The sequence below is a fragment of the Pogoniulus pusillus genome, chromosome 34 (assembly GCF_015220805.1).
Source record: "Pogoniulus pusillus isolate bPogPus1 chromosome 34, bPogPus1.pri, whole genome shotgun sequence".
In the NCBI taxonomy this organism is placed as follows: domain Eukaryota; kingdom Metazoa; phylum Chordata; class Aves; order Piciformes; family Lybiidae; genus Pogoniulus; species Pogoniulus pusillus.
Genome location: NC_087297.1, coordinates 8,428,857 through 8,456,514, shown reverse-complemented (window position 1 = coordinate 8,456,514; position 27,658 = coordinate 8,428,857). Strand labels below are relative to the sequence as shown.

The window sequence follows — 27,658 nt, the reverse complement described above, 5'->3', positions numbered from 1 at the left end:
ACAGCCCCGTGTTGCCAGAGAAATGCTAGAACAAATAATCAACAAACCATCTGTAAATACCTAGGAAATAAACAAGGCGATAAGCATGAGCCAGTTTACATCTGCCAGAACAAACTGTGCAAAACCAAAGCAATTCCTACAACCACATAACAGGAGTTGTGGACAAAGGAGTCATAGCTGTGACAGAGCTCCTCTTAAGAAATGTACCAGACGGCAGGACACGATGTGCTCCAGGGAAAGGTCTGGAAGCGTGGAGTAGGTGAAAAGAAACAACAATTCTCTTTTCAGGAGGCAGCAGGCAATGGTTAAAGGGGCTTTCCTGCACCCTCTGTTTCCATTATTCTTCAGGGGAGAAACAAACAAAACTAAAAATAAATTTGCAAGTATCAGTAATGACTTCTAAAATCTGAAGATGACAGCAAGATGCACTTAGAGGACAGAAAAGACACCATAACCCTCCTACATTGGTGTGAGCTGTCAGAAAGCCAGAGGACACTCTGGGCACTCAATTCAAGAAAGATGTTGAGGTGCTGGAATGTGTCCAGAGAAGGGCAACAAAGCTGGTGAGGGGCCTGGAACACAAACCCTATGAGGAGAGGCTGAGGGAGCTGGGGGTGTTTAGCTTGGAGAAGAGGAGGCTCAGGGGTGATCTTACTACTGTCTACAACTACCTGAAGGGACATTGTAGCCAGGTGGGGGGTGGCCTCTTCTCCCAGGCAACCAGCAATAGAACAAGGGGACACAGTCTCAAGTTGTGCCAGGGTAGGTCTAGGCTGGATGTTAGGAGGAAGTTCTTCACAGAGAGAGTGATTGGCATTGGAATGGGCTGCCCAGGGAGGTGGTGGAGGCACCATCCCTGGAGGTCTTCAAGCAAAGACTGGATGAGACACTAAGTGCCATGGTCTAGTTGACTGGATAGGGCTGGGGGATAGGTTGGACTTGATGATCTGTGAGGTCTCTTCCAACCCTGATGATACTGTGAACAGCCTCAACTCTTTCAGTCTGTGCTCACAACAGAGCTGCTGCAGCCCTCTGAGCATCCCAGTGGCCCTTCTCTGGACACTCTCCAGCACATCCACACCCCTCTTGTAATGGGGGCTCCAGTTTGGTCTCCTGACTAATGGTTGACTCCAGTGCTGCCAGCAGTGGTTCCTAGGAGCTGAGCTGGTTTTGTGGGAACAATGTTTTCCTCTAGAACGTGAGCACTGTGGTGAAGACAAGACACTGCCTCCAGAGTATAGCTCTGTCATGTACGTGCATATGAACAGAGACATTCAGGAATACCTTCTGCATTCCTAGGTTGAATACATCATAGTATGTTGCACAGGAGCTTCAATACAAAGAAAATCTAAGTGCTCTTCTGGTTTCAAATCAGCTGCAGATTTACTTTATAAGGACATAAAGAGAACATTTTTGTCCTTGAGAAACTGACAGGAACGTTTGTGTGTCTCTACCTTCTGGTATGTAGTGTGTGGAGAATACATGAGGCTTCTGATATTTGTTTATCAGTAACCTGAGAAAAGGTGCCCATTGCAGTTTGTATGGAAAAAGCATACCCTGATTGTAGCTGGAATATCTGTTGCTTCAGCAGCAGAAGAGGGGTAAGGGCAGAAGTTAGCATAGAATTCATAGATTGATAGAATAGCTTGGGTTGAAAGGGGCCTTAAAGATCATCTAGTTCCAGCCTCCTGCCCTAGGCAGAGACTCCTTCCACTACACCACATTGCTCAAGGCCTCATCCAACCTAGCCTTGAACTCATTCAGCAAGGGGACATCTACCACCTCTCTGGGCAACTTGGTTTAGTCTCTCACCACCCTCACTGTAAATTTCTTACCAATATCTAGTCTAAATCTGTCCTCTTCAAGCTTCAAGCCATTTGTTCTCATCCTACCACTAGTGAAAAAGTCCCTTTCCCTCTTTCTTGTGGGGCTTGCTTTCAGGGTCTGGAAGGCTGCTGGAAGATCTTCCCTGGGACTTTGTTTTCCAGGCTGAACAGCCCCAGCTCTCAGAGCAAAGTCCCTTTCCCTCTTTCTTGTGGGGCTTGCTTTCAGGGTCTGGAAGGCTGCTGGAAGATCTTCCCTGGGACTTTGTTTTCCAGGCTGAACAGCCCCAGCTCTCAGAGCACGTCCACATAGGGGAGGTGCTCCAGCTCTCTGATCAGCTGTGGGACATGAAATTGATGTACTTAATGTATTTGGTTTCATGTATTTTTGCCTTAAATGTCAGTGAAATACTCAACATTATGTAAAACATTTTAAAGGTGATAGGTTGGACTTGATGATCTCTGAGGTCTTTTCCAACCTGGTTAATTCTGTGATTCTTGTCATCCTACGAAACCACAGTTCACAGAGAACTCATTGGCTCTGAGGTCACGCTCTCTGTCCCCCTATGAAACAGTGCACAGCTCTCAAATAAAGTTTAATTGCAACAGCAGGCAGTGGTCCACAAAAAAAATAAAAATTGAGGTTTGGCAATGGTTGTTTGGCTGAAAAAAAATTGGAGGTACTGGCACAGGCCCTACCTCAAAGGCTGAACTCATTTTACATCCCACCTTTATTCAGCCAGAAGCTCACCGAAATATGGAGAGGGGGGAAAGAAAAAAAGGGAGGAAAAAAATCCTCCCCTTTGGTTTTATTTTAAACTCCTGGCAAGCAGGAAATTCTCCCACTTTTGCCAGTGGTACCTCTTTCTTTTCTTCTTTTCTTCTCCTTGCTTCTCATTCATTCACACTGCTAAGGTGGAGTACCTTTAACCACCCAAGATGCATAATTATCACCCTGAAATGCACTGCCTGGAATGTATTATTGCTGTCATGAAATGGAGTTTATACATGGTAAGGAACCAGTTAGCCCCACAGATTTCCTGGACGTATCGGCAGGGCTGTGACATCAAGGGCAGCCAATCCAACAGCCCCGAGTGAGCTTGGCCCTCACAAACCATTTCATGCTTCTAAGCAATTATAAGCAATAAAACAAATGTTATGGCTGTGTATTTTTAGGCTGCCCAGCTGATGGGCATGGTGAGGCTAAGTTGAAGATCTTGGACACAGTGGGGTTTTTTTTTGACACAGTTTTTGTTCTGCATCCAGGAGCGGATTTACAGCAGCACTGCTGAAGGAGAAGGTCACATGCAGAATAAAACCACTGCAAACAATCATTGCTGCTGCTGGAGAAATCCTCACACCACTTAGGCATTTGTGGCTATCAAACTGCAGCTGTACCCAGAGGACAGAACTCTGGGATGTTCCTGCCGCAGCCCTGACCGCAGCAAGCCCCAACAGGCAGGCAGTGGTTGCAGGTGTCTTTACCACCTACCCTGGTCTGACAGAGAGACTCTGAGCAACATCTTGGAAAGGCTCCAGCTCACCAGCACCAGACAGACCTCACCAAGCATTAGAATCATAGAATCAGTCAGGTTGGAAGAGATGTCCAAGAGCATCCAGTCCAACCTAGTACCCAGCCGTAGACAATCAACAAGACCATGGGACTAAGTGCCTCATCCAGTCTTCTCTTCAACACCTCCAGGGATGATGACTCCACCACTTCCCTGAGCAGCCCATTCCAATGCCAATCACTCTCTCTGGGCAGAAATTCCTCCTAACATCCAGCCTAGACCTCCCCTGGCACAACTTGAGACTGTGTCCCCTTGTTCTATTGCTGGTTGCCTGGCAGAAGAGACCAACCCCACCTGGGTACAGCGTCCCATCAGGTTAGGATCTGGCTAAGCCTTAGAGCCATGACACATCTTGGCAGGTTGGCAGCCAGTGGTTCAAATGCACCTGCTTAGCATTAGCTACAAGAAATTCCACATAAAATACCTCATGGCTAGGACCAGGGTACCTCATTCACATACTCAGATTTTAACCCTTTCAGTATCCCAGATTTATTAGCCACAGAGGTTTCCTTTAACTTTCCTTGACCTTTTCTTTGTCAGGGCTTCCTTTCTAAGAGTTCAATTTAAGGACCCTATATTGAGGAGTTGAAGACAACTAAAGTAAACAGAACCCTCTAAACATTTCTGAGCAGAAATGGATTAACTCCTAATATGGAGTTAATACTCTTCCAAAGCACACAACAGAACTTCCTTGTACCCTAATTATGACAATAAAACAACTGTGTTTGGAGAGGAAATGAAGAAACACCAGAAATCACCTGGCTGCCCAATACACATGCATTGCTGAGCTATAAACTTCCATCTTTAGATACCACTGCCCCATTCTGCTGCTGCACTGATGTATTGAATGCCTCACAGTGTGAGCTTTAAGAGGGACAGATTGCCTGGTTTATATACTATAGTGGGAAACAGAGGTTTTTACTGGGACAAAATAATGAACTATCAAACAAGCACGCTCTAATTGTAGCTAATAAATAGTCACCAAATCCTGTTAATGTCAAAAGCCTGGGGCAAAAATGTATTTATTTCAGGAAAATAAGAGGTAAATTAATCTGGGATAGGATGCACCTGGAGGAAGTTTAGATCTAACTGTTGGCCCAAACCAAATGTGAAGGATGTCTGGATCTAGTTCCACATTCATATTATGTCTCGCTTCTATCTCTATAACATGATGAAATGGGAAAATCCAAACTCCTGATCCAGGAGCACAGAACATACCAAGGATTACTATAAACCACTTTTAATTCTTCAATGACACATAAAATGTCCTTGTAAAAGACATGGCACAAAGTGACTACAAACATAACTACTTTAATTCTCTTCATCATGCTCTATTTCTTTTGACAGCACTAACTTCACATCCCCAACTGCATTGTTCCCTCCAATGAGAGTACTGTTCATTGCTACCACAGCCTTAGAGCAGCAAGAGATAGGGAACAAAGATTAACAGCCTATTAAAACCCCTTCCACTCATTAAAAGTGACTAAGATTTGTTATCACAAAAGCTGCTGGCCTCCTGTTGTTGCATTTTGGGTTTGGTTTTTTTAGAACTTAAGTTCAAAACATCACCTGAGATTTAGTCTGAGTGGGCATTTAGAATTCACTATGCTGACAATGAAATCAACTCTTGTCTTGTAAATCCATGGGATTAAATCCAAACTATATTGCAACAACACTTTTTTGTCCTTTTTTTTCTTTTAAATCATTAAGGTCAAAATAATGTGGTGTGTTTATCCTCCCCTACTCTAGCTGGCAACCCTCCTGCTTCCTTTCTCCGACTGGAAGGGGAAGGTGAGAGGCTGTTTTGCATTGTTTGGCAGGGAAGGTTTGTCTCATGGGAGGGAAAATGCCTTCCTACAGACTACAAAAAAAGGCTCAGCAGACAGGATATACAGCACACTCCATGTAAACTTCATTTTGATGTAATTAAGTGAGACTCACGAGTCACATCACTTTATGTGTTACTAAGCTTGTTCTGGCATACGCCAGGAGCTAAGCCCATCTGTGGCCAGAGAGCAAGGAAAAGGCTGAGGATAGCAGGCTTCCGAGTGCAAAACCACCTGGTAGGTTTTAGATGCTTAAACCAAATTGCCACATAGAATCATAGAATCAATCAGGTTGGAAGAGACCTCCAAGAGCATCCAGTCCAACCTAGCACCCAGCCCTAGACAATCAACCAGACCATGGCACTAAGTGCCTCATCCAGTCTTTTCTTAAACACCTCCAGGGACAGTGACTCCACCACCTCCCTGGGCAGCCCATTCCAATGCCAGTCACTCTCTCTGGCAACAACTTCCTCCTAACATCCAGCCTATACGTCTCCTGGCACAACTTGAAACTGTGTCCCCTTGTTCTGTTGCTGGTTGCCTGGGAGAAGAGCCCAACCCCACCTGGCTATAGCCTCTCTTCAGGTAGTTGTAGACAGCAATGAGGTCACATATAAAGGCACAGACTGGTTTAGCCCACGGGTGTCTCCATGGCATCAGTGGCACCAAGCTATCTGATGCACTTGAGTAGGTATTGATAGATCTATAGAGGGACACATAAGACGGATTGGAAAGGACACAGAGATCACTTCCAGTCTTAGCCAGTAATAGGGATAATCCAGAGAAGTTCTCTGCAGAGTCACTACTGCCGTGTATCGGAGGAAGGTTACAGGAAAAACATTGTCCATGGCTTTAATCAGTTGAAACCTCTACACTGCCAAAGCAATGCAACCAACCTTTTTAACATCTCATCCACAGAAGCCAGATGCATTTACAGTGTGTGTGTGTGTATACATATATAGATAGCCTCAGTTAGTGGGACTTGTGCAGCACAGAAGGGGCACTGACTTGAAGCACTTTAGCCATGGAAATTACAGAGAATTTGTCTTGCCAGTGCTGTCTTTAAGTCCCTCTCTCTCCCATTCACTAGTTCAGGTAAAATAAATTTTAAAACAACCAAAACACACCAAAAAAAAAAATTAAAAGACAAAAGAAAAGCTCAGGGAAGTTTTGTTCCAAGATTATTTTGTAGAACAGGGTTCAGCCAGACATCTGCTATCCCAGCAAAGATTTACGCCAACAAAAGCCAGCTTGGGTCTTCAATATACACCAAATACTCCTGAATTTAGTTGATCTTAGAGGATTCAGTATCACATTCATGGGAATCTAATAAGTGAAAGGATGAGATCTGTAACTTTTGTTATCTCCCTATAATTCTTGATGACTTGACACAGTATCACTCCCTCCAAACATATTCTTAGTTCTCCAAAGCTTGAAATTCTAGTGAGAGCTATAACAGCATTTCAGTCCAACAGCTTTCTGATTGCTCCCTCTTCATATAATGATTTCCCTGATTTCTGTGCTTCCTTGACAGCTCTTTCTCATTACAGAACTTTCCCTACCTCATTTCTCAATATCCTATCCCATTGAACACAGAGACCTCGACCTCCCCCATTTTAAGTCCCAGCAGGAGCCCGTGACTCATTTTCAACCTCTCTCCCCAGGACCCATGAGTTTCCCAGGTGCATTTCATAAGGGAGAAAAGCACACAGCTCCTTAGGCCAAAACATCTTACAGGTGACATCAAGGCAACAGAGAAGCAGCATGGAGGAACCAGATTTACCTTTCCCATTGTTTACTTATTCCCAAATCTAACTCCCTGTCTGTCCAATTCCTCCAGTTCCTCTTGGTTTTCACAGTTGGCCTCTGCCTTCCTATATCCTCTTCCCCCTTAATTGTAGTATGCTTAGGAGAAGCAAATCACCCTAAAGAAACTCCTAGGGGAAAGTCTTTATGCAGCTAGAAGTACATAAAGAGGAGCCTGTTTGCTCAGCTTATTTATGAGTAGAAACTTTGCCAAGCTATAGAGAGCAGAGTGTTACCACTTGATTACGGACAGCTGCTTCACACTGCTAGAAAAGTCAGCTTTGCTGAATTTTGGCTGGTTTTAGTCATAACTACTCCGCAAATGCTTGTGAAAACCTCCAAAGCATCAGCTTAACAAATGGTATTCACCATCTTTTTTATTCCTGTGGGAGTCATTGTTAGGTTATCCTTACAGGTGCTTTCCTTATAGCAGCCCTGGTATGCAAAATGGGGATCAGCGACTCCGCTACATCATTTGCTTTCTCCTTTTACTTGTGCTGTGATGTCAAGATTGCTCTTTGTCTTCACCTAGTGCCTGCTCTGATCTCTCTTTCACTGGCAACAAGAGCCCTTCCATTCAATTTACAGTGTATCATAAAAGGATTTCTTTTCAGAGGTGCCTAATTTACTGTTGCCTGTTGTGGTGGATCTTCCCAGAAACCACTATGGTCAGCTCATGCTGTGATCTTGGTGCCCTATCAAATTTCCTTGGCATTAGAAAAGAGTAACGAAGCTCCACCATGAGCAAAAGAAGTTGGGCAATTTCTTAGCCCATATCATCAAATCAGTTCATTCTTCCACACTAAATTCTTGAACTTGCAGGGATTTCTGCCACCAAGTGAGAAAACTTCAATCTCCATCATGCCATCTGAAATTGGCAAAATTTCTCAAGGATTCAGAGATAGCTTCTGAGAGGTACAAGACTCAGCAGAGGTGTAAAAGAGGACACCACAAAATAGAAAGGAAAAAGAAAAGAGGAGAGAAGGTCTTTTGTAAGAGTAGCTGGAGAGAGAGAAACCCTCCAACCGTTCAGGACGGCTGTGCTGGCTGCCTCCAGCCCTCTCCTAGGAGTCCACGCAGGTGCTGGGTTGACCACCGTGCTGTGACCTGCAGGCTGATGGCACGAGTGATGAATCACATGCTGCAGCCAGAGCTGGCTGCTGACCCCCAGGTGGGAGCCCTGCCCAAGTCAGGGGTCCTTCAGCGGCCACAGGAGCACAGTGCAGATGCAGGTGGCAAAAGGAGATGGATGAAATACATCTCACTGGAGGTGAGAGGTGTGCTGTGTTCCCACGCTCTGACGACGCTGCTCTGCTAAAACCTGGGCTGGATGCTTCAGCAGATTCATGAAGTACATTAGGAGGAAGTCAGTGCTACCCCTATACTTTGCAGACAAGGAAAATCGGGTGCAGCTCAGTGAGATGACAAAGATCATCCAGGAAATGTCATAGAATCATAGAATCAACCAGGTTGGAAGAGACCTCCAAGAGCATCCAGTCCAACCTAGCACCCAGCCCTAGACAATCAACTAGACCATGGCACTAAGTGCCTCATCCAGGCTTTTCTTCAACACCTCCAGGGATGGCAATTCCACCACCTCCCTGGGCAGCCCATTGCAGGGCCAATCACTCTTTCTGCCAACAGCTTCCTCCTAACATCCAGTCTAGACCTCTGCCAGCACAACTTGAAACCGTGTCCCCTTGTTCTGTTGCCAGTTGCCTGGGAGAAGAGACCAACGCCACCTGGCTACAGCCTCCCTTCAGGTAGTTGGAGACAGCAATGAGCTCTGCCCTGAGCCTCCTCTTCTCCAGGCTGCACACCCCCAGCTCCCTCAGCATTTCCTCATAGGGTTTGTGTCCCAGGCCTTTTACCAGCTTTGTCACCCTTCTCTGGACACCTTCCAGTATTTCAGCATCTCTCTTGAACTGAGGAACCCAGAACTGGACACAGCACTCAAGGTGTGGCCTGACCAGCGCTGAGCACAGGGGAAGAATAACCTCCCTCATCCTACTGGCCACACTGTTCCTCATCCAGGCCAGGAAATGAAGCCAGTTCTAGCCTCGTGCCTATGTATGACTTCGGTATAAGATTATCCACTCTGGCCTGCCATAGGGATTAGAAGAAACTTCTTCACTGAAGGAGTTATCAAACATGGGAACAGGCTCCCCAGGAAGCTGGGTGAAGCTCCATATCTGGACGCATTTCAACGAGGCAGAGATGTGGTGCTGAGGGATGTGGTTTAGCACCAGCCTTGGTAGAGCTAGATAATGCTTGGACTCAATGATCTTAAAGGTCTTTTCCAACCAAAATGATTCAATGACTCTATTTATAAAGTACAGAGATTTTTCAAGCAACTTTTTCTTAAAAAAAAAAAATCTATTCTTATTCCTCTTAAAATAATCCTGCCATTAAAACACAAGTGAATTCCCAGGCAGAAAACTCCACTTAAATAACATCATATTGACAGAACCTGACACAAAGCCTGGAAATTCAGAGTTATGGTTGGCATTCCCTGCTGAACTCGAGTCACTCTGTCTTTTATTTTCCACATGAGCATTAGTGTCAGCCCTAAGTGTGGATTTCCTGACTTTTCAGCCTGTGTCACAACCTTCACTTTATTTAAACATAGAATTTTTTCCTGCAAATATCTCCTGAATAAGTCACCAGAGTTACAGTGTTGTTTTACTGCTTCTGCTATAAGGTCTAGCAAACTAATTAGGACAGGACACAAACCTTGATCTAAAGGCCTAACCAAAATCAGTCCTAAGTTTTCTGGTCTTATGAAGAAGAAAAAAAATGGACTGTGAGTTTCCTTTAAAAAATAGGTGGGGAAAGGGATTTGTCTCTTGCTGTCCAGGACTGGAGGAAGAAATTAACCAACAACCAAAAGATCTTCTTGCACTGCTTTGCTCTGCTTTTGCAAAAGCAGAGAGTTCAGACAGCTCATTCATGGTCATCTGAGCAAATGGTGCTTATCAGATAAACCCCCAGGAAGATCTGCCCAGGATTTCCACTGAGTTGTTGGCCATGATGAACCAGATGGGCAATTACAGCTCCTGGTGCACCCACAAGGCAGATGTAGAGTCAGTATGAGCTCTGGAGTGATTAGTACCAGGGAGCAGCACATGCACTTTGCTGTCAACATGCCATGCTCCTGCAGCTGCTTGGCAGGTATGTGTCCAGATATATGGCACCAGTTCACCTGGCATGTGCCCAGCTGGTATATTGGGTACAGAAGCAGTTCCATGGAAGCAGACCACCTTAGGAGAGCAGAACTCCACCTGGTCACACCCGCACACATACACACTGTCATGTGCACCTGATGGAGATGGCCTGCATGATGCCAAAGATAACACCAGCATACTGCCTCAGAAGCAAATTTAGTCCTCCAGCCCCGTATCTGAGGGACCTGAGGAAGAAGGTGATGAGTAGTCAGGCCACAGGTTAGCTGCCTGGTCCTGCAAAGCCAAATGTGGATTATGAGTGTGACAGAATCATCCACTCACTAAGCCTGTGACATATCACAAATATATCTGTGGTGTCTTCTCTTTAAAGCTCCCTCATGCCAATTCCCTGAATTGGACATTTGGTCTCTATTTAATGAACTAAAACCACACATCTGCTGTGACCACTCAGCTGCATCTGTACAGGACTGCAGACTCCAACAAGGCTTTGCTTGGCTATAGCTTCTCCGAGCTCTGAACCAGATGTGGCTCACAATCCAAGAGGCTCAGGAATCAGCTTCTCCTTCAGCAGGCACTGACCCAACATTCAAGATGCTCTCCCTGTGATAGCCAATAGTCTGGTCCAGAGACCTGGAAGGGATGAAGGAAGATCTGAGAGCGCACTTCAAGTCCCCTCCTCTGATAGTGGCCATCCTAGGACAGACAATATTCTTCCTCCCCTATACCCCTCTCCTGCTCCAGTGCAGCCTTTTATGGCACACATGGGTGCTCTGACTGTAGTAGGGCTGGAGGGACAAAGGAGAAATCCTAAAACTTCATCTTCCCTGGGTTAGATCATCCAAGTCCAAGATCATTGTTCTCTTCAGACTACCTAAGCATGTGAGAATCTCCAAGGGATTACTTATGACTAGTCCTACCCAAACACAAGTACATGAGAGTTTGAGCCCTTGTACCACCTTCAGCAAGCCCATGCACAGGCTGCACTTGCACAGATTGACACAAGCTATCAGTAACTCCTTGTGGCAATCCTCTACCAGATTCTGCTGTTGCTGACAGACACCAGAGCTGATTTCTCTCTGTATTAAGGTCATGTCTACATCAAAGTTATCAATGGTCTGAGATGGTAAATCGCAATTTTCAGGTGTTATTTCAGTGTATCAGAATTTTTCCAGCTTCACAAAAGCATAGCTCTAGAAAGCAGCTCATTAGTAGAAAACTGAGAAGATTTTATCTCCATCTATCTCAGACATGGCCTGGTATCTTAAAACAAAAGGCTAGATAAGGACTATTTTTATCACTTACGCAACTTCTATAGTCTGTATGAGAAACTACAGGAGCAGGTCCAGTTCATGTAATCCTCTTCAAGATAGAAAAGAAGACAAGTCCTTATCACATATTTTACACAGAAGATCACTATACACTGTGGCTTATTTAAGGCTTGGTAGTGAAGCTGCAATGTTGAGATCAAAGCAGTATTCAAAGCCATAATCTCCCTTTTAAGAGGAATCTGTAGATTATGCAGTCTCTGCTGGGTACACGTAAACAACCAGCCTCACAAAACCTAATCACTTACTAGTCTTGAGACAATGCTGCACTTTTGCAAAGCTCCTCTGTGACAACTCATTATTGCAGCAGAAAGCTAAACTAACACTTCCTTGGGTCTGAACACTGAAAGGTCTGTTCTCAGTTTGGGATCGCATTCTTCCATATGCAAAGGGGTGGGGAGGGAATGCTGCTGTAAAGCCAGAAGAGAAGAACACTCCCCAAGCGAAGGACAACGTAGATTTGGACTTACATATGTCTACAGCACTTCCCAGCATGGAGATGTGTAGGTCTGTTGACATGATCCAGAAGGTAAAGAGGCCAAACACGTTGCAGCTCAGCTGTTGTGGTGTGAGGCATGCAAAGCTGCTGGGACTATAGCTGTGCCTGGGGTTTGCAGCCGCTCTTGTTTCCCCAGCATCAGAAATGTGCTGTGCAGAGCAGGTCCAGCACTGCTGACGACTGTTCAAGGCAACGAGCAGCCACAGCAGGACCATGCACTTAGCACAGTTTTGCAGTATCTCAAGACTTCTTTCACTATGGATGGAGGGACCTCAGTGTCTAACTTCTTCTATTTAATGAGAAAGCAGACACCTGATTGCCCCTGTGGGCATTGTCACTTCTGCAAGATGGCTAATGGAGGATTTAACACCATTATTAACTTCAAATCTCTGGTAAGACACAGCTATGAACAGTCTTTCTATTTTTTCCTGCTGTGTCCTTTTTTTCTTTTCTATAAGAAATTAGAAAGGGGTAAGATTATGATCCTGTTAGCTTCCACAGTTGCTGTCACCCTATGGATATGTATATAAAAAATCCAACAGCACAATGGACTCCTCATCCAGAGGTGTCAAAAACAGAGCAGTCAGAAGAACGAAAACCCCAAAGCCCATCTCACCTTCCCACCTGGGCAGTGCACAGCACTGCATAAACACTTTCCACACTGCTCATCAGCAGCTCTTGCTTAAACACAGCAGGGCAAGCAGGGAGGCTGTGGCAAGAGCAAGACTTCTCTCTCTGAAACACTGCCTTAATAAGTTATTTTGGGGGTTGGCCATTTCTAAGGGCTGAGAAGCTGCTGGCTGGGAAGCAGCTGAATTCAACCCACCTGTGGAGACTGAGTGGGAGCAAAATGCAGTGGTGCACCCCCAACTGCAGCTCCAGCTGCCTCTGGCACCTATGCTCTCCCAAGCTCTTCTCCCACATCAGGATGCCCATTGGTACCCATCAAGAGAGACTTCTCTCTCTCAGCTGAGAGGAGCAAAGGCATCAGAAGGTTTTCAGTCTGCAGGACAGTTTGCCTCCATCCCTAACATTGCGCAATCCAGCCTCATGCTTTTGCGATTAGTAACCCACACAGAGTGCTTGCTCCTAGAATTACATCGGAAAGACTGAAGGCCACGATGCATAAACACACACGTTAGAACGTAGAGGCTCTTCCCAAAAAGGTAAACCAAAAACCTATCTAATTTTCCTCAAATGCAGAAACTTTGACATCACATGTATGCATAAGAGATTAAGCGAAATGCCAAAAGTAACAGCTCCAATTGGACTTCATTACTCTGTGACCAGGCTGTCCTCTGTTATTTTTGGGATAGCTCTTAATGAGCTGAGCAACCAGGCCAGTCTAATAAGGATTTGCTTTAAAGTCTTTCTCTAATGTAGGGTGAGTAGGATTTCAAAAAATCACAACCCATTCTGAAGGAGGAGTGACACGAAAGGGTAGATTACAGAGCAGAATTTATGCTTTCATGTTCGTGAGGGTAAGAGAGTTGTGTTGGTGACCTTCCTAACATTTCCTTTGTTCCTTTTTCTTTTCTTCCTCTGGATTTCCGTGAAGCATGACCTGCTCTTTTAATGGTCTGGAACTAGAATTTTCATGGGGTGGAGGTGAAGAAAATGGGAGAGAGGAAAAACAATTTCACACTTAATATCTGATAGGGTGGGTCATTTCTGCAGAATGGAATAGGCTTTTTTAAAACTCCTTCCCTGGGTAAAACACATTTGTCCCATGTCCCTTACACCTCATTCAGACGTGAATGTCTCCTTCACGTAGGCTGGAGAAAGATGTCCTCGCTCTGGAAAAGGCTAAGTTAGACAAATAAGGAGGAGGTTCTCCAAGCATGAAATTGCTTAACAAAAATGGCATATTTCATAAGAGAAATGAAAAATCAAAAAGGCCTCTCCATGTCTCTGCATGAGTTCTTTGTCTAAATGAGTGCCACATGTCAGGGCTTCTCATGGAGAAAGGGGAATTTTTCCCTCTGAGTCTCACATATGGTGCGCAGCCTAAATCGGATGGAGATGAAAATGCACCCGAGCTGCACACAGCTTCGTTAGGTGTGCTCTTAGGGTACTAATGCTGCCTGCTTAGCAGAAAAAGCCATTTCCATTTGCAGAGGCTAGCCCCACTCTTTCCCAGTGAGATCATTAGTGGTGAGGTGGAATGTAATCTCATTAAAGCATGATTTTATTTCCACATGAGAGGTCTTTCCACATGCTATGAGTGATGGGCATCATGAGGCTTGAAAATCCATGCAGAGTTTGTTTTCAGTGCTCAGAAACCTTGTCAGTCTCAAGGTCACGCAAGACCTTTTGATGTATTTTGTGTTTAAAAGTCATTTGGACATGGTGCTTGGCAATAGGGTTGAGGGTGCACCTTCTAGAGTAGGGATATCAGTTGGACCTGGTGATCCTGAGGGGCTTTTCCAACCTGAATGATCCTGTGATTAATGCAATGATGCCACTCTGCATCTGGAGGCCTTGGATGCTGGACCTCAAGTGAAAGACAGCAGGACTAGGTCCCTTGTCTCCTTAGAGATGCCTTAAATGGCTTCTTCACAGGGTTCTGAAGGTTCTTGATTGGTCTAAACACTTTGTTTTTTTAAGCAAGATGTTAGTAAAGGGGAGAAATGGGTTTTTTTGCTTTCATCAGTGTTTTAGAAGCAAGACTACATAGCTCAGAGCATATTACCTTCAAGTCTTCACAAATAATAGCATTAGAATATGAATTGTATTTTGATATTCCTTCAAATCTAACCAACCCCACCCTCCCCCCCCCCCAAAAAAAAAAAAAAATCCCATGATGATTTCTGGTTTTAATAAATTACTTTTTCTACTTACCCTGCCTTTCAGTCTTCCAGGAATAGCCTGGCATGCTCGGGTGTCTGTTACAAATGGAGATTAATAAAGCTTATGTTTTAAAGCAGTTTAATAAAGTCCAGAACAAATTAAACCAGAAGTAGCACAACAAAAAGCCTATTAATATTGCTACACCAGGGACCTCTCGGCTTTGGTGTATTCCAAGTTTCATCTCGCACAGTACCTTGAACAGGATGTGGGCTGAGAAGGTTTCACAACGTGTCTGATTCTCAATAAATCAGTTGCTAACTTTTTGGGTTAGTTTTCACTGACACTGTCAAATGATCATTGTTCCCAATTGGATTTCTAGAGCATTTTATTCCCTTATTAGATGTGTATTTCAGGGCACACAATGACACGCACTGGGTTTTGTTTGATCTACCTCTACAGACACAATTACCAGGTCTAATTATTCTAATAATAACCCTCATAGTTAGGAAATGTTTCTGCCCCAGTGCAGTACTTATCCTCTCTTGGACCACCCAAAATAATTCATTTTACCATGAAAATACAATATTAGTTTCATGTTAGTAATTTGTTACTTTGGGAGACAAAGAATAGACCAGGATGTAGGATACATCCCTGGGATGAGCAAAAGGAGGAGGAGAAGTGATTCAGCCACGTTCATTTTAATTATCTATTAACATTTAGGGCACTTCACTGCATTTGAGATGAGGAACAATTACATGAATCAAAATGCTGAGCTAGTCAGCTGCTCGGTTTGCATCTTCAAAAAGCTGAATGTATTTATTAAAATTTAATTAAAGTTCAAACCAACAAAAGATAGAAAATAACTTTTGAATATGAGTAATCATTCATAAATAGGAACAATCATGCCAAGGAAGCAAAGGGGAATATGTCCATATCACAGAGGAGTTTTACTAACTCAGCAAAAAAAGCCTTCTCATGCAAAACCCAAGCAGTGTAAGCACTGTTAAACCAGTTGGCTATTTATGGGTAGGGATCTGGGCTGAAATCAGGAATGGGTGTAGGTATGGTGGACTCTTCCTTTTGCCATAGCTAACTTTTGGGGCCAGTGTTAAACCCATTGTACTGAAAGCCTCATTTACCTGCTTTACATCCCTCTCACCATGAGCAGTGTGAAGCTCACAGGGCATCAGCAGAGACATCATCGAGACAACATGGGTTAAAAAAAGAGGGAGGGAGCTCTTCTGCCATCCTGCCCCTCTCCTCAAGCTAAAAGCACCTGTGGGAAACTGGTCTGCCATTTCTGGCACTGGGAATCTACAGCTTCTGCCTGTGTGCACAGCAACCTTCTGATTTCTCTTGGATCACAGCTGGAAGCAGCATCAGCACAGCCCACCTTGTATACACGACCCCGAGAAGCCTGCCCTGCTCCTGGGTGCTAGGATACATCCTGCCCTGGAGCATGATGTTCTCCACACCTTTGGCAGCTGGGACACTGGACAGTCCAGCACACAAAATACACAAGGGCTGGCAAGAAAGAAGCAAGAAAGAAAATAGCAAGACAATACATTTCTTGTGTCTTAACAGTGAGGGCAGTCTTGCTGGGAGGGAAAAGATGTGGATGATGTCCAGACAGGCTTATGTAATATGAATGTCTATCCCATTGGGTTCACACAGAGAATACATACCTACCTTTCATTCAACTTCATCTATGCCCTTGAAGGCTCTTCTCAACTCTCCATTGAACTCTTGAGAGGTTTCCACCCTCTGGTATCTCATGCTTCTTGTAACATTCCTTCAGCCTCTTGGATCTTCAGCTCCCTCTCCTTCTCACCGTTGCTGCTGCTGCTTGAATGAGATGGACAAGTCACTCTAGGTTGTCCCATTCTTTGTTCCTCTCACATGGCCTCCTCGTCTGAAACAGAGCATCCAGCTCAGTCACTCCCCAGCTCAGCTCTGGCACAACTCTGTAGCATGCAGCTATGAACCAACTGTGAGCTACTAGAAAGCACACAGCAGATATCAAATTCCTTTGCTTTGTAGGGTGAAACTTTTATCCAAATGCCACATTCAGCAAGAACACTATTCCTGGAAATTGTTCTTCATGTGAAACAAAAGACCCCATTTTGCTATGCTTTCTTCTTTCAACAAAGAAACTTCCAGCATGATAAAAAATAGGTTGGAAGAAATGTCAGAAGATTATTTGAAGCGATATGGGGGGTGGAAGGGGAGGAGGAAAAAAAACCCTTAAACTATTCCCCCTGACACAAGCTAGATTCAATTTCATCTGACCTAAGGCTGGTAGGATGTGTGTGCAACCTATTCTTAAACATCTTCACTACAGCAATTCTGCAGCCTTCCTCAATATCTTATTTAAGACATTCAGCTATCTTTACAACTGGGAGGTTATTCTGAATGTACTACTCAAATCATTTTGGAGTACAGTTTATTCTTTTCCCTTTCTTGACACCTTTTGTGTGTTTAAATACTGATGTTGTACTCCTCAGTCTCATTTTCCAGATAAACAAACTCAGTTTTTCCATTCTTTCCCATATCTCAGATTTCCTAGCTTTGTCTGGATCTTTCTCAACTGTTTTCTGTCTGTCTTGGCATACAGTACCCAAAATGGTCACAAGTCTCCAGCTGAGGCTTTGAAAGAGGAAAGATGGAGTGGAAGAATTGTTTCAAATAGCTCCACCAAAAATAATTTGACTCAGTTCAGAGTGAGGTGTAGATGTTGGTGAGTGAAGCTGGCACAATCACAGTAAGACTTTCAGAAGCTCTAGGCATTTGCTCAACTCCATTTTTGAACAGCAAGGGCAGGAGTTTCAGCACTTTGTGAAAGCAGAGCCTTCGAGTGCTTCTTAGCAGCATTATGTAGAATCAAACTGTCATTTGCAACGAATATCCCTGAGTAAGGGATGGCCAAAGGCTGATGTCAGCTCTTATATCTGATCCTACTAATCACTGAATGCACTCCTATAATTTTTAGTTGGAGGATGAATTTCAGTCTTGATCCTGAAGACTGCATACATCACCCAAGCCATATTTCTGTTTGGCATTAAGGGGCACCCTCAGCAACGGGATTAGTTTCTGCTACATAGAAAATAAGAAGAGTTTATGAAGCTTGAAGGGAAGATAGGAGAAATGTTGAGGTTCCCAGAAGATATAAAAAGCTTTTATTTCAAATATCACTTTAGTCAAAAATAGTTTTCATAGGGGGAAAAAAATATTCTCTCTTTGTCTAACACTTTCCAAAATGGAATAAAACCTTTAAATGAGCTAAAAGTTTTTCTACCATGGTATTCTACAAGGCTTTAAATTATAGGTTCCTGATTCTTCCATCCCTAAACAGTAGCCAAATATAATAATGTAGGGAATATAATGCCAGTTTAGCAGGTTTGGAAATAATGTTGTTGTGTTTCTTAATACAGAGCACTTTCACATGCTCCCCTTCTGTGTGACTTTCAAGGGTGGTGATGTGGCAATGTATAGCTGGCAATGTCCCCTCCATGACAACGCTTAATTAGTAAATAAATGATCCCAGCCCCATTTCCACAGAGTGGAATAGCACAGTATGCAGGTTTGAGCTCCAGGCTGACTAATTCTAATAGTTACAAATGAAATGTTGCAGTGCTTTGAATTTTTTTTCTTTTTCATTTCTTCCCTTGACAAGTAATGAATCCAGAACCTTGGATGTCCTGGGTACAGCATGGTGACTCTAAACAGGAGCAACAGCTAATGAATGAGATGGCAAAACAATTCATAGGCTTCTAAATTACTTTAGAGAACAAACTAGAGCTGCTTACAGATCATAGAATCGACCAGGTTGGAAGAGACCTCCAAGATCATCCAGTCCAAACTAGCACCCAGCCCTAGCCAATCAACCAGACCATGGCACTAAGTGCCCCATCCAGGCTTTTCTTGAACACCTCCACCACCTTCCTGGGCAGCCCATTCCAATGGCAAATCACTCTCTCTGTGAAGAAGATAAGGAACCAGGATTGTCCCTCTGCCCCAGCCTGTAGGTAATCTATCCAAAGAAGACTCCTGAACATCCTGATCCTGATGAACACTGCAGGAGCTCACAAAGGACTCACCACAGCACAGGAGCATTTCTAGCAGGAATTTGGTCTCCTCCTCAATTTTGCCCTGAAGCAGAGTAGGAGCTCTCACATGGCAGGTTACAAATAAGAGACAATTCAAGAAGTTATTGCTTTTTAGAAACTGCCAAGGGAGATCCCTTGATGGAAGACTGTGGGAGGCATCATCATGTATCAGCCATTGGACACTGACAAGAGCTTTGCATGTTTGCTGTGGTGGTGAATGTATGCTGCCACCTCAGCAGGGAAGGCTCGTCTGACAGTCTGGGATCAGAAGTCTCCATTGGCCTTCCTGCTCTCTTAAAAGCCCTCATCATTCACCTCCTGCTTTCAGAAACTGTTTCTCCTTCTCTCTCCATCTCTCACCATTCTCTTTGGGGTCACTATCTTCGGTACCACACTGATACCAGACTCTCTCGGTTATGCTGCTGACACAAGCTTTCTATTTCAATAACTGAAAGGAGCAAAATCCCTTGCAATTTATAAATGAAGGCAGTAGCTTGTAGCCTTTTTAAAATTGCTAAGCACACTATCTAGGTCAGTTGAGCTTCGTCACAGATTCTAGGTCAAGATTTTCACATGCTGAGGGAATTCATATGTCTCTCTCCCATCTCGTCTCTCTGGTCTCTAATAAAGGAGAAATTTATGCTCCAGCCTTAGGATACTTCTGCTAAAGGGAATAGCAAGGTGCAAATGTCTTAAATGCAGACTTGATTACTTTGTGTGTGTTCATCAAATCAGCTGGCTGGTCAGATCCATATGCTGAACACTGCTACCACCTTCTAAATGACAGAACTTAAGGAGACCAAAATTCTGCTGCTGTATATCAGCAAAACATGAAGGAACTCAATGAAGCTTCACACTCACTTTGAATCTGACTCAAAACACAGCATCTTCTACATGTACAAGTCTGGAGGTTGGCTGAAGAATAAGATCCCCATCATTAACACACAGAACTTCTACCGATGCCCGTGGGAAGGCCCAGGACAGTATAAATATTTTACACACATGCTGGTACATCCTGTGTTCATAGAAGAAAATGTTTATTTCATCTAAAGTAAATGCATGTAGAGGCTCACATCCTCAACCTGACTACACTGGCTTCTCTGCCAGAACCAGGTCATCTTCTGGCACTGAAGACTACACAACTCCCTGGATGCTAAAAGCCACAGAAAAACATGAGGATATTTTAGGATTCATAATATATAAACATACTTTTACCATTTATAGACTCTGTAGCAATCATTGTTATAGAATATTAGAAAGGATAAAAGGAAGGCAACAGCATCGACCCTTCCACAGTCTATTCAACATGAAATAGAAACTTCTCCTCACAGAATCACATTCCTGTATTTGTCTTAAAGGGATGTCTTTAGGACAGGGGAGAAATGTAAATATTCAATAGCTGTTTCCACAGAATCATCATCATCATTGAAATCATCATAAAATCAACCAAGTTGGAAGAGACCTCCAAGATCATCCAGGAAGCAGAGGGATTAGTTAGGGAGACAGCAGGTTAGAGAGAGAAGTGCATGCAGCCAGAGACACACAGCAACTCTGTTATCTATGTTTGTATTCTTGTTTTCATACATCTCAGCAAGCCAATGAGTGCAGTAGACATCACCACTGCTTCCTTTTTACAGCCTAGAATCTAATTCCTCTCAAGAAAATATCCCAGCTAGGCTCAAACTAGCACAGACACTATGCTTTCCCTTCTGATGCTAAGGTCAGCTGAGTAAATCTCAGTGCAAGACTTTTTTTTTCCTTTTCTTCATTGTATTTTGTCATTTTTAGGGTGCAATGTTGTTGAAAAGATTTATTTCCTAACCCACAGTTTGAAAAAAAAGCAAACCAAACAACACTTGAAAATAAAAAGTCTTAGCCAAACACCTCTGAACTTCATTGTACCAAAAGCCACAGTGACTGCTTCACAAGATCCGTTTTCTGCCTCCAATGGCCAAAATCTTTCTCTCTTGAGTTAATTTCAAAGATGCAGTGGTAATTTGTTGCTTCATCTGTGTAAAAAGCATCCACAACCTCCCTGGGCAACCTGTGCCAGTGTCTCACCATCCTCACTGCAAAGAACTTCCCCCTCTGCCAGTTTACACCCATTACTTCTCATCCTGCCGTGACAAGACCTTGTAAATAGTCCCTCCCCAGCCCTCCTGTAGGCCCCTTCAGATACTGGAAGGCTACTACAAGATCTCCTTGTAGCCTTCTCTTCTCCACACTGCAGAGCCCCAGTTCTCTCAGCCTGTCCCCACAGCAGAACTGCTGCAGCCCTCTGAGCATCTTCGTGGCCCTCCTCTGGGCTTGCTCCAACAGTTCCATGTCTTTCTTGTGTAGAGGGCTCCAGAACTGTACACAGTACTCCATATGATCCATCCTGGAATACCACAGTAGCCACATCACCCACTTTTCTGTGTATTCCAACACTGATCCAAACTGTGTAAGGAGTGCTACTGAAACTGGAGAGGAAATCCATCCAGTGGGTCTTACATTCAGAGGTGAACTTTCCCTCTACTCTTGAAACTGTGTGAGGAACAGGTCAGCCAGACCCTGGGAGCTGACACTGTGTGCACATTTATTCATCTCCTTTATATCTCTTACTACTCTACTCCCTCCACCCTACCCTTGAGAAATTCCTTTGTTAAACAAGATTTATTAAGACATTCAGGTGCCAAAGCCTCTCGGCGATTTGGTCACATCTTGGACATGCACTCAAGCTCTCAACACCACTAGCAGAAACAAGCAACAAAGTATGATTTGGAAATTTAGCTTCTGAAATCAATAAGACACAGCAGAGAAAAAATGAAGCAAAAAGCAAGATGAGGAAGGGAGTAAGCATTGGAGTGCTGAACTTCTTTCAGATGAATTACAGACCTTTGGGAAAGAGGAAAGAGATGTAATCATATAGACATCCCAGAAGAGTCAAGCTCCACAGCCAGGACTGAACATGTCACCTACAGATCATGTCTGAGTGCAGATATCAGTAGAGATTAATAAGCATTAAGGAGAAGGAAAAAAACCTGTGTGATTTTTAACATTAAGGACCCTATGGAGTTCATGACCAGATCAGTGTTTGATGGGGTGAGATCTAGTGTACTGTGGTTTATCAGGGTTTACCTGTCGTTTCTCTGTCACAATGCTGCATTTAAAATCATCTGCTGTGCATCCAGTAGGATTAGCATTCACAATCCTCATTTTCACCCTTCAAATACAAATGCTTGTGTTGTTTCCTGGACAACATGTTGAATTCAGGACAGTGCTACTCAGATTACACAGGGTGCCCAGGTAAATGCTCAGAGCAGTGGCATTTGAGAAAGTGGCAAGAGTTGACTCTGGCAGGAACTTGATGGGTCTGGCAAAGAGGCTAAGGATGTCACCAGCTTCAGCTGCCTCCACTGTCCCTCTGATCACATCGCCCTGCAGAGCAGTCTTGCTGGGGGAACTCGTGCCTGAGCTTTGGCTTCCTCAATTTACACATCTGCAATAACAGCATGCTTGTGCAACCACAATTAGCATCCACAAGGGGTTACTGAGATGATATTTGAACATGGAAAAGAGCAGCTTGTGGGAAGGAGGTCCACAATTGATCCCACCATGACCTAATTCTGAAATTACCCCAAGCAGAATAACAGTCTAACATCCAAGGTCCTGATGTAATGGCTAAATTATGGCTGGAACACCAATCTCCTCCTCTGCAGGTACAAAGGACTGGCCCCACAGCAGACTTCTGACAGCTTAGCATCCAAGAATCTCACACGCACAGTTAAAAGCGCTGAAACGTGCTGGCCTCCCTCCACCTCTTGAAAAATGGTTGCTGAGCACCTGAACCTTACTTGGAGTGCTAAGGCATGAAGGAAGAAAGAGAAACGTGGATCAAACTACTGAGGCTTTCATTTCCCAGTCAGACATTAATTCTCTTTTTCAGTGCTCAGGGAGCCCTGTGAGCACACACTTATTTGAGAGAAAGCCATCCTTCAGAGTGGAAAAAATAGATGCATTAGCAAGTCCTCATCACATCTGCCTGCAAGACCTGCCCAGGCTCTCTGACAACTGCCTGTGTGTAGTGACCAACTCCCCCATGGCTGTCCCTGGCAGTAAGGAAGGAGGAGAAGGGAACAGTCATTACTCCTAGATTTTCACACCACAGCAGTCCCAGCACACTGTGACTGCAGAGACAGAGCTGCTGCAGGGACCCCAGAGGGACAAGGCAGCCTTGCAGATGTGGCCAGCACCAGCTAGCCAAGCCCAGTAGATGCACCAGCTGCAGGCAGCCCCAAAAGTCCCTGCAGAATGGCAGCTCTATAGCTAATAAATCATTCGTCCCCTTGTCCCCCTTGATCCCTCGCTTCACCGCCCCTTCCTCACTCCTGTTAGTCATGGTGAAGCCCCTTGCAAGCTGCACAAAGAGTCAGGGAGAACTGAAATGGATGGGGCAAAGTTTCCCTGGGCAGCATAGAGATCGCTGCATTAAGCAACCAGGGAGGGGGGAATAAAAAGGAAAGGAAGTTTAGGCTTCTTTTACCCCCAGACCCATGGGAACTGCCCTGGGCTCCTGCCGCCTCCTTCCCTCACCATCCTGGCAGCCTCCTCTGTGCTGTCAGGCACAAGCAAACCCTCCATTAGTCAGAGGGGAAACATTCAGAAGTACTTGCTGGGGATTTATTCTCTATAGCTTGTAACCATATTTTGAACTGCAAGATCAATGGCACTCTACACATACCATTATTTTTATACGGGACAGATTCATTTTCACACTTGGCATGCAGCTAAACACCAGAGCCAGGAGGAAGCACAGCTCCTAAAGGCCAGCACATTTCATGCTGGGGGAGCAGGGCATAGCTACCTCTTAATTACATGCAGTGCAGACCACAGCGAGGCACATACAGCATGTGATAGCCTGATTAAAGCCAACACCGTGGCCAATAAACCAAGCGCCTGAACCCGTAAATATTACCTAAGCTAAACATATGAAAGAAAGCCATGCAGAAAGCAGATCTGACAAGTCCTTGAACAATGTTTCAGCTTCTCATGGCTCAAAATCATTTTCTCATGTTGGGACTGTTATTCGCTCTAAAGTGATTCTTATGTGAGGGCAAATTCACTGTAACCTTTCCCACACGCCTGCTCTGCAGCGTGGACGTGGCTTAAAGAGAAACTTCCAGGCTCTGGAAAGCTCACCAGAAAACTGGCATTAACTGCACATTTCCTTCACTTTCCTCAGCTTCTCAGCATTAGCCTCCTCAGAGGTGCTAATTAACTGCACTACTTGTGTCCCAAACCAAGCTGCTTTCTCCTGCAAGACCATTTCCTCTCCTCAGCTGAGATTGCACAGGCAACCGCGGGAGCAGGGGCTGTGTTTCAGCCATGAGGGCACATCCACACAGAGAGACAGAGCCTTGCTCTTCTGTACTTCACCAAGGTAGGCACAAGCTAGTTGTACCCCAAACCACATGCTGCAGGGCTTATGGAAATGCTCAGAAATATCTTTCTTCTATTCTCAGTTTATTCTTCTCAACACAATCAGAGTCTTTCTCTCCTTTTCTCATCTCCCCCCACCCCACCCCTGCACCTAAAGCAGATCCTTCCCTCTGGCTTCCTGGAGCTTCACTCTCCAAGCTATATTTCATCAGGGGAGTCTGTTTTGGCACGTTTTCTTCTGGGCTCAGCTGGCTGATGTCTTCCCATCCCATGCATTCCTCAGGTCAAAGGTATACCCCAAAATGTACTCACTCCCTCTAACCCAAGGGAAGCATTGGAAATTGTCAGATTTGAGGACAGCAGCTGGATCGGCGAAGACAGCCAAGACTGTAGAGCCCTCATGATTAATTTCAGGGAGGTACTTACTGAAATCATCTTAGCCTCAAAAAAACAAAAAGAAGAAGAAGAAGAAAAGAAAGAAAGAAAGAAGCAGTGGGGAAAGAGTTCAAAATTTGGGCTGAGGTTCATGGCAGTTGCTATTTTTATGGATGCAGTTTGCCCATCCCTGGTGGATTTGTGCTATCACAATCATTTCTATGCTGGCAACAGCCTGCAATGTCAGAAGCGCAGAAGGATGATTTCACTGCAGCACTAAGCCAGGGGAGAATCTGGATTACGAAGGAGTAAGCTCTGACTAGAACACAAACATCTTAAGGACTCACAAATACAGTTTTGGTGAAGTAATTTCTTTTTGCTGAAATGTTCTTTCTCCCCACTTCCACTTTTACATCTCCAGGCACTTCTGTTGCAATTTGGGGCTTCAACTTTAGGAATAGGGGTGAATAGGGAATAGCAAAACAGGTAGCAGGGAGTAACTTTCAGTCTTCAGACAACTGCATTGTTATCTTCTCATTTCAATGAGTGAAAAAGCAAATAAACAAACAGATGTAAACACCAACCTTCTTTACACCTGAAATCACTGCTGCAGAACTTCATCTATGGTAAAGCCTGAGAAACAAATGACAACACTTCTATAAAAGAATATGTGCTTATGGAGCATGAATAAAAGCAGTACCAGGCACCCAAAACCTTCTGGAAAATGGGTGTCCTCTGCAATCAGTTTTCCCTAAGGAGGAACACCAGCCACAACAAGTCTGCCACAACAAGCTCCTGGCAAAGCTGGCAGCTTGTGGCTTGGACAGATTTACTCTGATGTGGGTCAAGAACTGGCTGGAAGACTGGGCTCAGAGAGTGGTGGTGAATGGTGCCATGTCCAGTTGGCAGCTGGCACTAGTGGTGTGCCCCAAGGATCAGTGCTGGGCACAGTCCTGTTTAATATGTTTATTGATGATCTGGACCAGGGGATTAACTCCAGCATCAGTAAGTTTGCAGATGACACCAAGCTAGGAGCAGGTGTGGATCTGTTGGAGGGTAGGAGGGACCTTGCCAGGCTGGATGGGTGGGCAGAGGCCAATGGGATGAGATTTAACAAGGCCAAGTGCAGGGTCCTACACTTTGGCACAACAACCCCAAGCAGCACTACAGGCTGGGGACAGAGTGGCTGGAAAGCAGACTGGATGGGGCACTTAGTGCCATGGTCTAATTGATTGGATAGGGCTGGGTGCTAGGTTGGACTGGATGATCCCGGAGGTCTCTCCCAACCTGGTTGCTTCTATGATTCTATGAACTCCTGTAGGCAGCAGAAGCAAAACTGAAACACTTGGGTATTGCTGGAACTCGGGATTCTATTTCAGCATTCAAGAAATTGGTTTGTGCTAAAAGAAACAAACCCCCTATGTAACCTGATGATGATGATGCATAAATTATCTGTGCCCTACAGACCATATGAAAAACAAAACCTGACTTCTTTTGGTGGATTTCACTTTTCCTGATGCTGCAAACACAAGTGTCAGCTTACATGAAGCGGAAAAGGTGTTTAGTGGTCAGGAAACGTGTTCTGTCTAGTGCACAGGGAATGCAACTCTCAGGCAGAAATAGCCCACCAAAAAAAAAAAAAAAGAAAGAAAGAAAGAATTTAAAATAGCTTGATGATTTATTATTCTGATTTACAGGCATGACAGCTGGTCACACCTTCTGTAAAAAACACCACTTCTACATCACCGCATCAAGCTGTAAACACCCAAGGAAAATAAGGAAAGTTTGCTGTCTTGGAACAGCAAAATCAATGAAAGAGTGGTTGAAAATAACCCCCCAGCATCCTCCTTCCTGTTTCTGCAAAGCTGTAGCAATGTGCAGTGCTGAGTGACCCTCTTGCCACGGCCAGTCTCAGCTGAGGTCCTCTAGAACTGGCATTCTTGCGGGTCGTGATCTAAACATGTTCTGCCACCAAGACACAGACTGCCCCCAAGAAGTTCTAATTGATACGGCACTTAGAATAGCCATGGCAGGCAGTGGCTTTCTGCAGCCTGGGACAAGCCTTTGCAGCAGACCCCTCAGAAGCAGAGCACAGTTTAATCTAAAAGGTAGCAGAGATGTCTCTCCAAGGTTATACAAACTGCAACATTCAGACAGTCCTACTGCGAGAAACTCAGCTCGAAGATTTCTACAGACATCTGCCAGAAATACCCAAGATGAGAAGGCCTGGATCAGAGGGCTGAAGCAGATGAATTTCCTTCTAGTTCCATTTTTCTAGCCTTTTTCTTCACCAGGATCCAGGGAAAATCTTTACCACCACTAAACACATTCACACACGTACTGCAGAGTGGCTATTTTTTAATAACCATTCCCAGAAACCTTGTGTTAACATCTTAGGGTTATGAAACAGTAATACGAAAGACAAATGAATACTTTAAAAGTTATAGATGCTGTCAGTGCCTTGGTACACTGAAGCATTTTATTATGAAATAATGAAAAATGAATATCTATGATGATAAAAGCCCAGCTTTGATATCTTGATCGCTTCCATCCGCCACCTGAAGGTACATAATGCGACCGTGAACAAAGCAGTAAAACAGACACCATGCACCACAAGTTTCCTCTCCATGCTTTTTCACAAAGTTCACAGGTTTCTTCTAAACCAACAGCAAATGTAGCTTGACAGAGTCATATGTCTGCAGCATTCTGCAAAAAAGCAAAGCACTTTGGTAGATGAAGTCAAAATAGAGCTGTTGAGGTTTCAAGGCAAAAATCTGGGGGGGACTTATGTGAAACTTGAGGCTCAGTCCAAGACGAGCAGAGAAGGAGAGCCACTTCCCCTGATTGAGATGTATTCCACTTCATGGCTTACTGCAAATGCCATTACAGCAGCTGCTCAGTACAAAAGTCAGCTGATGCACCAAACAAGCC

The 27,658-nt window shown here is 44.4% G+C and overlaps 1 long non-coding RNA gene across 1 annotated transcript in view; it reads right to left on the bottom strand.

Moving 5' to 3' along the window:
* Nucleotides 1-16,712, bottom strand: part of LOC135189908 (uncharacterized) — a 45,200-nt gene extending 28,488 nt beyond the window's left edge. Inside the window, exons 1-2 of the long non-coding RNA XR_010308361.1 lie at nucleotides 16,515-16,712; nucleotides 14,877-14,920 (exon numbers count right to left, since the gene is read on the bottom strand). This is a non-coding gene — a long non-coding RNA (uncharacterized LOC135189908). The remainder of the gene's footprint in view (nucleotides 1-14,876; nucleotides 14,921-16,514) is intronic.
* Between the last annotated feature and the right edge of the window lie 10,946 nt (nucleotides 16,713-27,658).